The sequence below is a fragment of the Alexandromys fortis genome, unplaced genomic scaffold (assembly GCF_014885135.2).
Source record: "Alexandromys fortis isolate MF-2015 unplaced genomic scaffold, M_Fortis_MF-2015_v1.1 scaffold_134, whole genome shotgun sequence".
Classification (NCBI taxonomy): Eukaryota; Metazoa; Chordata; class Mammalia; order Rodentia; family Cricetidae; genus Alexandromys; species Alexandromys fortis.
In genome coordinates, this window is record NW_026068007.1 from 2,922,149 (window position 1) to 2,935,408 (window position 13,260).

The window sequence follows — 13,260 nt, forward strand, 5'->3', positions numbered from 1 at the left end:
GTACCAACTCCTGATAGTTGTTCTCTGGCCTTCACTCCTGTGCCGTGGCACATGCGTGTGCAAGCCTACAGCAAAGTAAAGAAATGCAGAGAAACCTTTAAAGACTGAGAACACTTCCCCTGCTCCTAACTCAGGATATCCTCAGCCCTGGATGAGAGAGCTACCCTTGCTCCATTACGAACAAGTCCACTGCAAGTGGAAACTATGTATGCCATTGCCTTGCCAGTCCGAGAAAATGCTGGCTCACCCCATGGCAGCCATATTGACATGGGTTTGCATCATTTGTACAGAGAATTCTGAGAAAAAATACATTGACACAGTCAGCAGAGGGTAATTTAGATTTTCTACATGACTGCCTTTGCCCGGTATCCTACAGCAACGTTGCAAGGAGCCTGAGATCTCTTTCTTCAGTATTTTTTCAACTTTCTGGGGAGGCTCACCTTAGAGAGAAGTGTTTGGATTAGGGATTATGAGACTGAGAGAGGCAGCCTGAAGAATGTCTTTGACTCAGTCAGTTTTTGTTGCCTGCTGGGAATGCTTCTCTTTGGGAAGATGAGATCTGCCTTATTTGTTTAGAAAAAGCATTTACTAAGCTAGGTACCTGGGCATCCTCCAGCTGCTGGGCAGTCAAGGCTGGGCCTGGAGTCTTCAGTTAAAAGTCTTCATTTAAATGTCCTTTCTCCCCTCTTCCAAACCTTGACCTAGACAAGTAGTAGCTTATATTTATTTAATGCTTTAGTCTCTCCTCTCCTCTTCTCTCTCTCTCTCTCTCTCTCTCTCTCTCTCTCTCTCTCTCTCTCTCTCTCTCTCTGACTTCAGAGGGTGAGCAGTAGATTTGCACAAAGCAGCTGAGCGGGGATGCATCGCCAAGATCAGAAGCCTTTAGATACGAGGTTGGGAAAGAATCCCAGGCATCTTGGGAAACACTGGCTTCTCCGAATGCAGGTTCCAAAATCTTTCTTACCTGGGAGAACCACATTCCTTCTGTTAGAGAAATGTCAGCACTGTGCCCAAAAGCTGCCAACACCTTCCTGATCCAGATGCATGGACTGGAGCCTTCCCTGTTGAGTGAGACTTCACTTGCAGGCTGGTAGCAGTGACTCAGGTTAGCTTGTGGGCATGCTGTCTGCTCTTCATAGTTGGCTAAGATGTTCCAGTTCTCCTATGAGCTGTTCTCTTCTGATCATAATTTCTGTATGTATAGTGCTCCTAATCTAAGGAGATGGTGGCCTCAGTCATAACTAGTCCTGGAACCTATATTTAGCACAGGATATGTAACACGGGTGTATTCTACGCTTTCACCTGTATGTCCTCCAGCACTGCCAATGTCAAGAGTGGCTCTGGCCCTTAGTGGTTCAGGCCTTAGGGTCTCCCATGCATCATGACTATTGTGCTTCGGGGCCATTAGTGAGTGTATTAATCATTACTTGAACACATGCTCCTTGGCTACTACCACAGTAGATGACCTTTCACCTGAGAAGCTTCCGGGGACCTGGTGAGAAAGCAGTAACTACAGTGTGGGCACACTGGACAATGGAATCACTCGTGTCTAAAGCGGTTCAGGTGACATGGTGACATTTCCCCCTGCTGCTCAAAATGGAGGTATCGTTCTACTCTATTGGATCGTTTGGGACTGAGGTTCACCACAGGAAACTGAAATGTTGGCCATCAAAACTCCGGACAAGAGAGGGCCACCGTGTCTCTAGATCTCATGTCTGTATAACCCCTGTAGCGATCAAGTGGTATACCATCTATGTGATGCCTTTGAACGGACAGTTCTATTTTCTTGTTTGAATTTCTGTAACCGAACCTGTTGGTGGAACCTGGTAACTTATGATAGCAATGAAAAATTTTAAATTGATCACAAGCTTCTATCACTCTATATACAGTCCATAATTAGATGAACTGAATAGATACATTTTCTTCATATCAGTGTGGACAGAATGGCAGGCAAATCACAGCTCCTAATCCCTCAACCCAATTCTAGATCAGATAATGTGACAAGCATTTTCTTACGTATTCTCTTTGTGAACTTTCTAAAGAAGCTTAAGGGTTACACACTAGTTCTCCATTCAACATGAACAGAGATGGTCATTTGTCCAGGGTCTATACCTAGAAAGTGACTCCACATTTAGACGGCTACCCTTGAGCCTGGATCTTTGCCCCAGAATTCATGTTCAGTGCAGACTTTATGGAAAGTTAGTGAGTGACAGAGTGGCATTTCCCATTAAGAATGGGAACATGCTGCTTTATGGAGACGTTTTCTCATGGCGCACTCAATATACCAAGTGACTGCGGGCTGACTCACAGTTAAATCAATCCTTCCACTAGAGTAAGATGCTGCGGGGAGATGGGATTAACATAGGAGATGCTTAGCGTTCATTCCCCACACCGAAGCTGGAAACAAAAGTTGTTTACATAAATGACTTGAAAAATGGGGCAGTTTCATTCTTGCTTCTGGAAATACCTGTCAAAAATGGCGAGGAAAGGTTTAGTGATATTATTATCTCAAAACTTCCCCTACAAAAGACTGAAAGTTCGCTTTGTTTTCAAAGGGCCCTTTGAGTGCTCAATTCTTTTTTTTTTCTTTGTAGATGGTTGGTTTAGATTATTTCCCCTAAATATAGAAAGCATTTGAGCCTACAGTGTTTTTCGGTGGTGATGGCAAGAATGTGCATCCAATTTTAGCGATCAGAATGTCCTGCGAACCGAGAACTCAACTTAAAGATGAGATGATTATTCAGAACCACTAAGATACATTGTTCTTCCCCGTGTCTAGTTCTTTATTTTTGGGTTTAAAAAATGTAGTTCTTGCAGTAAATAAAAATGTGAAGCTCTAAACAGCTTGGCCACTGGAAAGAATCTAATAGAGGATCCCCTGGAGAAGCTTTGAAAGGAGGGAGTTCACTGGAGCCACATTGAGGTCCCAGTGGGAGCACATACATGAACACGTGTGCCCACAACTGTCACAGGCTCTCTGAGGCCCCAGTGTGAGCACATACATGAACATGTGTGCCCACAGTACAGACGCACAGCACACATGCACACCCCCCACAAACACATCTCTACCAACACATAGGCACTCCATGCCCGTTGTGCATAGGCAAACAGAAAGGCCAGAGGCACACCTGCAGATCAGATCATGTATTTGGAGCTCGGGTATTGAGATGGTGACAACTGTGGGCCATTCACTGCATTAGACACTCCACCTGGATTATCCTGTCTTCCGCCCCCCCCCCATTTTCATTCCATGATGAAATTACCATCATTGTAAAGATGAGGAGCTGGATTCAGAAAAGGAAAAGAACAACCCATGGCTCTCTAATCTTCACGTTGATGGTAGTCATAATTTCCAAGCCCATGAGCATCAGAACTTTTATCTGTCACCTTCACGATATTTTCTTTCTTTCTTTCTCCCTTTCCTTCTTTCTCCCTTTCCTTCCTTCTTTCTTTCTTTCTCTTTCTTTTTTATTTTTGAGGCAGGGTTTCTCCGTAGCTTTTGGTTCCTGTCCTGGAACTAGCTCTTGTAGACCAGGCTGGCCTCGAGCTCACAGAGCTCTGCCTGCCTCTGCCTCCCAAGTGCTGGGATTAAAGGCGTGTGCCACCACCGCCCCGGCACTACAATATTTTCTTTTGCCACACACCATGTAAAACTCTTCCCCATTAACACAGTACGCTACAGCCTAGTAGACTTAAAAATGCTCTTAGGGCTATGTCACCTGCCTCAATTTAGCCCACAGCCACTGTGCATTTCCTCAGTGTCGTAAGAACACCTCAAACAGAGACACAGTTTTATGTTTGTACCTCCACACAAACATAGCCCTTCACTGAGACAGCCTTGATCATGACTCTGACTTTAGTGGTAAGTTTCCTCTGCCAAGCAGCCATGCACACTGTTCCGATTCACAATCTCTCTCTTTCCTCTAAGGAACAGAGCTGTCTGCAACTCTCCCATTCAAGGCCCGAGTCATGCATCTCTCTTTTGAGGTACTTTCCCTCTCGGCTTTCCACCAAATAACACTCTTCTATTTTGCATTTGTCACACTGCAATGGCTTCATTTTCACCTGATTGCATTGATCAGAGTTTTTGCACAGCTGTTGCTGGGACGGCCATTTGCTGTTTTTCCCAGACAATTAGCACCGCCACTGTCAAGTCGTCAACAGTGCATCCTGTACAGTTTGTAACGATTTGCTGGAAAGGCCAACTTCTTAACCCCACTAGAGATTTACTGTTCTCTAGAACTTTCCTTGCACATCCTGGTGTGTTGTATGGTGCCACACTTAAACTTTGCCCTTTAACTCTTAGTCTTCAGAGTCTCTGTGCCTAGCCAGGCCATTTCTTTTATATCTGGAATTTGTTCTTGTTATTTTCACTAGAAATGCTCTTTGGTTCTCTTGCCCCTCTCTGAGCAAAGATATTTATGAGGCGGTGTTTCATAAAAGTTAGGCCCCTGGGCTGGCAACTATGATCTGAGCTCACCACTCATTGCTCTACAGTCTGGGCATGTTGCCTCTAACTACCCTCCAGCTGCCTGTGGATATAGAGTCTTGCCCAGCTAACACTTGCTCACTCATCCCAGCCATGCGTTACAGCCTTCCAGGAGTCACTGCCAGGGCCTACTGTGTTCTATTTGGATGCTAATAAAAAATGATAATCAAATTTTGGAGTGGTGTTTTCTTGTGTCAGACTTAACTGTGAGTGTGTCCATATGACTTTTAGTCTATGAGAAGGTGAGATGTCCATCATGAGGAGGAAAATGACTTCTTGTGTTCCTGTTGGAGATGAGATATGTGATTATAGTAAAGTAGATGAGAAAGAAAATCCTTGCTAATATTGTCATGGAATATTATTCTTCCCCCTATAAGTTTACTAAATTGCCCATCTATCAAACAAGATCTGAAAATTAGAATGTGTGACTATATAGAGGGATGGGAGCTTCCAGATTTGACGGAGTCTTGTTTCTAGGCACCTTTGAGTTGATTTAACCCATCTTGCATGCACCTGATTATAAAACTGCTTAGAATAGCATTTATTTTCAACTAAACAGTACCTGACATTTAAAGGTGCTCAAATATTGATTTTTTTCCCCTTCTATGGTTTATGTGTGAAGAAACCTAGAAACCATGAGTTCAGAAGTCTCCAAATTTACACTTTTGAATAGCTGATTGCCATGCACATCAGTTTCTTTTTTACTGGGGTCACAACACTGACAAGAAGCTACTTAAAGGAGGAAGGGTCTATGTTGGCTCTCAGTTTGACAGGATGTGATCCATTATGGAGGAGAGGACACAGCCATGGGAGTGTGAGGCAGACGGTCACATTGCATCAGCAAGAACACTGAGGTGAATGCTTGCATTCTGCTTGCTTTGTCCTTTGTAGTCAGGGAAGTCTTGTTTGTGGTTCACCTACACGCAGAATGTCTTCTCTCCCTTGTTAATGCTTTCCGGAAACACGCACACAGACACAGCCAAGGTATGTATCTATGGTGATTCTAAATCCAGTCACATTGGTATTAAAGTGAATGGTCACATCAAGCCAAGACTCAAAGCCCCATCCCCTTGTGAAGAGGCACCCTGTGCCTGAAATCCTAATTTGGTTCTCATAGTGGCTCAAGCCCTTGGATGCGATGCCAATCTTTTTGACTCCATTCTGTAAAATTACAGATCTCAGTCTATAGGCATAGAGAGAGATAGTCAAGTCATTCCCCCAGGCTCTTAGCTTGAGGTCCATTTTCTTTCTAATGGCTTTATTGTAATGAAAAGTGACTATTCTTTATTTACAGTTCATTATATTTTACGTTCCCAAATAGAATCTATGTATCATATTCTATCAGCAGCCAAGTGTTTTTATTATTATTTTTTTTTCTTTATTTGGTTTTTCAAGACAGGGTTTCTCTGTGGCTTTGGAGCCTGTCCTGGAACTAGCTCTGTAGACCAAGTGTTTTTAAAACTCTTGCCATAGAGCAAAGTTTCCAACCACGCTCATGTACAGGAACCATGGAATAGTGGGGATGAAAGAGGACAAATCAGCCCCTCAGAAGAAGACTGATGTCATGCTGCTCCTGTATTCTGATCATTGGTACCTGTGTCATTTTGGGATCTCAAATGTATTTGCCTTGACAATGTCTTTATACTTAGTTCTAATGTTTAAGTATCAGAGATTCTTCCTCCACGTAATGTATAGACAAGAGCAGGTCACATTGTCCAGAAGAGCAGGGAGAACAGGATTCTATTTCTTGGCATGTTTTTCATATGTCTTTTTTCTTGGCCTCCAGAATAGTATGATATTTTTAAAAATTTTGTATTAAGTTGTGAAAAACATTTCCATAAACAAACAAAAGGTACGGCTGATGCCCAGAAAGCATCTGTTTGTGTTTTTTCTTTTAAAAAAAAAATGAATCTGTCTTTCATTCAATTCTTCACTCTACTTGGTCCAAATCAGAGAGTATAACATGAACATATAACCAAGAGGATACGGTGAAGCCCCCATCAGCATCTGTTGTCAGCAGAGGGTGTGAGGAGGCTCTTGGAAGCCAAATTAGAATCTTGTCAGTGTGAATGCTTTTTTTGTGATTCTCTGAAACTACTTGGCTGCTCCATCTTTTCCAAACCTATTGAGCCTCCCTGAGCAGTTAGGAAGAACCGAGGTGTGGTACCCTATGCCGCAATGAGTAACAAAGTATGATGCTATACGCCATCATGAGTGACAAGACACAAGATTTTGAAGGTTGCATGTCTCCAAATCCTGCAGGGACATGGATCTTGCTGGTAGCACCAGGACAGAAGAATCAGAAACAGAATGAGGGGACAGTTGTGTTCTCTGCCAAGAGCACCCAAAACCCTACCGTAACCTTCAAGGGGAAGCAAATGCAATTAGTGTTGTGACTATCCAGCTGTGCCTGGGGTGTAGCCTGGTTCTGGTTTTTGTGTCTGTGTTGTTTTTTTCCCCCAATCATTGAGATGGATGGCAGTACAAAGCTTCAGTCCTAAGCATCATTTCTAAAATAAAAAGAAAGGAAGGAAAGAAAAGAGGGAGGGAGGGAGAAAGGAGGGAGGGAGGAAGGGAGGAAGGAAGAAAGGAAGGAAGGAAGGAAAAAAGGAAGGAAGGAAGGAAGGAAGGAAGGAAGGAAGGAAGGAAGGAAGGAAGGAAGGAAGGAAGAAAGGGTAAAATCTATTCCTATACTTCCTACTCTACTTTCTAGAGAATCAGTTGGAAAATCTAAACAAAACCCATGTGAGATTCATTGTGAAACCAGGGCTTTCTATCACCACGTCTGGCTCAAACGTGAGTTTGTTACAGCCCCAGGGGAGAAGTAAATGTGCATTTCATGTTGTAAATTACTCCTGCCTCTCCCCGAAACAGTACTGTCTGGGCAGTTAAATGAACCCCCATCATTTAAAGAAGAAGAATTCCATTTTAATTGTGGAGGCGTGCACCAAACCTACCTTTAAAACCAAAAGTTCATTTCAATTAACCTTATCCCCCAAATCGATATAATAAATTCTCTGGAAGGATGAGACGAGGCATCGTCCTGTCTGAGGAAGATGACCTTAGGAAAATAACGGTGCCAGGATTTCAGCCCTGAAGAATAAGCGGACTGCTGAGTGGCACTGAGCCTGTGGCCCGGGCAGGGCGCCTTTCACCTCCAAATCATTGTTTTTAATCCAGTATAGATTGGAAGCAGGCAAGAGATTTTGCTTTTTAACACTTGTTCACTGACCTGTATTAAATTGGATGTTGATCTGGGTCTAGCTTCAGACAGAGCCTATGTATGGGATGGATGTTTTCTGATCCCCACATTGGTTTCAAGAAAGAGGTAAAGGGCCGGGTAGTGTTGGGAGGATTTTTTTGTTTGCCTTTCTGCATCTGCAGTTCCTCTCTCATGGGTGTGTTACATTGCAGAGAGCTTCCTGGATCCAGTTGTCATCACTTGCTTTTCGTGTTCAGAGCTCATCTCAAGATCGACACTATCGACTTAGTTAAGCATTTATAATTATGGATGTATCAGATTATCACATTTAAATTAATTTGTAAATATATCAAACAACGAGGGAAGGAGAACCCACCCTGAGTCCCTAAGAGCGACCCTCCCACGAAGCCTAAGGCACATTTTAATTATTAGGGATAACTGATTTGTATAATTAGCCTTGGCTAATATTCCCTGGTGCTTTTCTATTTAAAGAGACAGACTCTCTATTTACATAATTGAAGGCACTGGCAACTCCAAGACATCATCCCTTGTTAGGAATGAGAGGCACCAAGCAAATGAAGGCTGTAAAAAGAACCAAGGCTCTCCACTAGAGGAGTGCACACAAGGGGTAGGAGGGGGGGGGGTCCCTGTTGGAGGTGGGAGTAAGCTTGCCCTTGCCCAGCTAGAATGCATTGCACAAGGGTGACTGTGCCCTCTTGGTACCCTGTGTGTGATGAAAAGAAGCAATTATCCTTCGCCCACCTGTGATCAGGCTGGCAGCTCTAGACTCATCCTGCACCCATATTCTGTGTAGTGGTCCCAACCTGTCCGACCAGTTGTGTTCTCTGACATCCAATAGGAAAAATGTTGTCTGATCCAGCTTCTGGTTTGGATGGAGTTTTAAAACCTGGTGTGTGTGTGTGTGTGTGTGTGTGTGTGTGTGTAAAAGTCTGTGTGTCTGTATGTACGCACATGTGTGTACACATATGTGGAAGCCAGAGGTTGGTATCACAAGCCTTTCTTAACCACTCTCTGCCTTATTTTGCTGATTTAGCTTGGTTGACTGGCCAGCAATTTCCAGGGGATCCTCTGGTCTCCGCCTCCTCAATTCTGGCATTACACAGACTGCCCCTGTATCCAGATTTTAGCATGGGTTCTGGGAGTCACACTTAGGTCCTCACACTGCACGGCAAACATTTTATCAACTAAGCCATCTTCCCAGCTCAAAATCTGCATTAGCTTTTTTTTTTAATTGCCACTTAATTGTTCCTAGGTTTGGGTTACTCGGTGACATTTCAGTACATGTGTCTAATATACAATAATCAAATCAGGGTAATTGGCATGACATCACCACAGACACTTAGTCATCTCTTTGTGTGGCTGGCTTTCAAATAACTCCTCTGTTATGTCTTTCTAAAAGTGTGTCAGCCACAGCACTCCAGAACTAGCAATAAATAAACAAACAAATAAGCCAACCTCCCCAGATAGCGCTGCTGTGTCACTTTACCTATAGGAAGTAGAAAGCCAGGAAAAGACATTGCTTCTCAGCCTCATGGTCTAAAGCCTCTCCAGGACCACAGCCGGAACTTCTAAATAAGATCCTCACAGCCCCCAACTTCTATGTAGTTTGGCACAGTTGGTTTTTGTCAGGGCATATGTTATTTAAGATTTCCAGACATCCTGGAACATTTTCATATCATTCTAAACTTTCCTAAAAGAAAGAATAAAACTGAGACTTTGTGTCCTGAACCACATGATGTCCCAGTCTGCCCCTGTGCACCCTCTCCTTGTACCCTGCTCTGATCCTCTTTATGAGTCTCCCAAAGTCAACTGCTTACAGTACTGTGTTGTTTTGCCCCCAGATCTCAGACTAGCTGTCTATAGCTCATCCTTTAGATGTGCACAGCTGAAAATAACCTACACTGTCTTCTCAGATGTTCTGTGGAGCAGGTGCCTTACACTACCCTTCCCATGCTTTGCTCCTCCCCAGTGAAAGACTTCTCGAAAATACCACATTCCTTTCTTCCCAGTTGCCTAAGGTACTCTCTAAAAATATACGTTTTTCTCTCTTTTTAAGAAGTGTGTGTGTGTACAGGTATGTGCTGTGCCTATGCATGTGCCTACATGTGCACTGCTGGAGACCAGGAATTGACATAAAGTGTCTTACTCCACCATTCTCCTTTTTTTCTTTTTTTGAGGCAGAGTCTCTCACTGAACCCTGGATCTCATAGTCTGGCTAGACTGTCTGGCCAGAAAGCCACCAGGATCTTTCTTGTCTTTGCTTCCATGGCACCAAGAATATAGGTATGTGACACTATACCAGCTTTTTACTTGAGTGCTGGGAATTTGAACACAGGTCCTTGTGTTTGTATGAAGCCTTTAAGTCATTGAACTATCTCCCTACTCTATCCCCTATTTGTTCTTATATTTCATTTATTCCTCTTCCCCAGCTGTTGGCAGAGACTGCTCATTTGTTTCCTGGCTACCCAGACTCAATATAATCACACAGAAACTATATTATTACAACACTGTTTGGTCAATTAATTCACGATTCTTATTGACTAGCTCTTATATCTTAAATTAACCCATATCTATTAATCTGTTTATCACCACGTGGTTGTGGCCTACCAGTAAGATTCTGTCTGGTTTCAGGCATCTGTCTCCTGTGGCAGCTACGTGGCTTCTCCCTGACTCTGCCTATTCTTTCCTCCCCTATCTGCTTGGAATTCCTGCCTTGCCCTATTCTGCACTGCAGTAGGCTAAATGCAACTTCTTTATTAACCAGTGGTAGTCACAGCATACAGAGGGGAGTCCTGTATCACCCAGTCACACATAAAGCCCAGGAAGTCAGGAGCAAGTGACTGCTGTGGATGCTAGCGAGTGACTACCACCTAGGGTCACACAGCAAATCAGGTTGTTACACCCAGGCAAACTGACTATGGGTCTCACACTGCGGAGGACAGAGATGTGGTACAATCATTAAGTATTGCTGTCATGCAGGCAGAGCAGATGTAATCATTAGGGGAGTACAGTCCTGAATGACAAATGAAGATGATAAATGATAAATGAAGAGCAGCAAGTTTCAGAAGAGATGCAATATGGATATTTAGTGAGGCCTCGTCTTCCTTCTTATTACAGAGAGAAATGTGTGGAGCACGGTTTCCCATCTTAGGATCCAGTGTCTCTTGCACAGAAATGTGGCTGTTGCAGGGTGGAGTTTTTGTAGGTCTTAGAGGTCAGTGATATAACTCACAAAAATAACCCTGTCTGTACATATAAGTAAAAGAGGAAGATTAAAATACCATGACATACAGAAAGACAGGCACCCACAGGAGAGAAGGAGGGAGACCCAATCAAGCATTCCTTGTTACTATAGATGAGTAGAGTGAGGTCAGAAGATACTACAGCCTCCCCAGGTCCCTTCCTGTCATGGATGTTTATAAACTTGAAATCTCAAGAAGTCCTTGCTACTTTATTTGGCATTTGTGTTCAAATAACCTTAAATCCAGATTTTCATCCAATATTTTTTGCAATCTTCCCATTTTTATGATTCCCATGGTTTTCTTTCCAATCCAAATATATTTCTTTTTTAAAAAATAAGATTTGGGGGTGGGAGGCCCAGAACTGCCAAAGAGTTGACACTTGGCATGTGGTGATTCAGGAAAGAAAACATGCTGTCCCTTCACACCACCGACGTCTTTATCTGACAAAATCCATATGCTGTGCGATCACCATGGCAACTAAGTAGGGTTGTAATTGCAACCCTGGAAAGCTAATTTTTTTTTCACTCAAACAGTGACATACGTTTAACCTGTCTGAAGTTTCAACAAACCATCTTTTAATGACAAGTGTTTTGAAGGGTCTAATTTAGTCCTGTTTGTTTGGAGCCCCATTTCTTCCATTTTTAACTTAATAAACTAGCTGTAAAATGGGGGCCAGGTAGGAAAGGCTGCAGTATTTTCTGACCTCGCCTTATAAAATTATATCTGGTCATTGTTGTGCAATAAAAATCTAAATGTGTGGCTGTATCTGAAGAGTACACAGACCCCAATGTTCTCAGACTTTATGGCGAGAACTAAACAAGGCTTGGTAGGAGCTGAACTACAGAGAAGACATTTTAAACCAAGGCTCCAAGCCCTTTCCATCCATTGCCATCAAGGAAAGAATAAGAGGCGCCAACGAATAGGCGTTCAATAGCTAGAAAGCTACTGAATTATTTTCTCGAGTATGTACTTTGGTAGGGTTAAACACTGCTTCTTTTTGTGTGCTGTGCACATGTAGTCTATGTATGTGCACATGTGCATGTCTGTTTGTGAGGACCAGAGGTCAACACTGGATCTCTTCCCCAGTCTCTTCTCACCTTATTTACTAGGAGAGCATCTTTCACTCAACCCAGAGTCAATCAGTTCGGCTAGGCTGGCTGACCAGTGAACAGGGAACCAGTCCTCTTGTCTCTGAATCTCATTGCTGGAAATAAAGATGAACACTGCGGCACCTGGCTTTTTACATGGAGGCGGGGAACCTCGACTCATGTCTTCATGCCTCCACAGCAAGCTCTCCACCAACTGAATCCTATTCCCACCCCACCTTCTTTCTTTCCTTCCACTTCACATTTATTTCTGGCGGCCTACATGGTGTCGTGAACAAAGAAGGCATGGTTTCAGGTAAGGTAGATAGGGTTTACCCATTGTATTCATGGGACATAGGCAAGTAAAGCATCTGGACCAGGAAACCTTAGACCCTGCTTCTAGCCCTGCCAAAAATGACAGGTTTTACCCATGGGGCGTCTGTTCTGTGGGTACCTGAAACATCACCCCATCCATGGAGGGAAAAGCGTGGGAATATGATTCAGAAGGCTGGAGTTTTAGTTATTACTCAATTGGTTCTGAGTTGTGTGACTTTAACTTGGCCTCATCAAGTACATGACTTGACAGAATGAGTCATGTGTCCTCTCTAGCTCATGCTTGGATCTGCCCATGGTACACAGGGGACATCTGATATGAACCTACCGACTTAAGAGACAAAACATTTGCCAGAGAAGATCTTAGACTGAAGGAATGACAACGAGACACCCTCACATAGCAAAGAACAAAGTCAGTGAAGAATACTGAATATAGTATATCGGCTCCTTGCCCTTTCTCTAACACCCTTGCAGGCTCTATTAGGAAACTTCATTGTGCCCTGGTAGAGAAGACAACATCCACAGAATGAATCGGAGAAAAAGAACTCTTTCAGTAATATGACTATAGCTCTCCACCTGCCAGGGATAACCCTGCTTTCCATACTTACTGTCTTGCATGATGACCAATATTCTGGTTTGGATATTAAAGTATGTGGTTGCTATTGTGGTTCTGAATATGAAGTGTTTCCCGCACAGTCTGCTGTGTTTGAACACTGGGTCCCCAGCTGGTGGCATTACTTGGGAAGGTTATGGAGCATTTAGGAGGGAGAGCCTTGATAGAAGAAGTGAGCTTTGAGGGTCCACAGCCTCTCCCCACTTGCTGTTCCCTCTCTGCTTCCTGCATGTGAGTGCAGGGTGATTAACCAGCTTACCGCTCACCATTCCTGC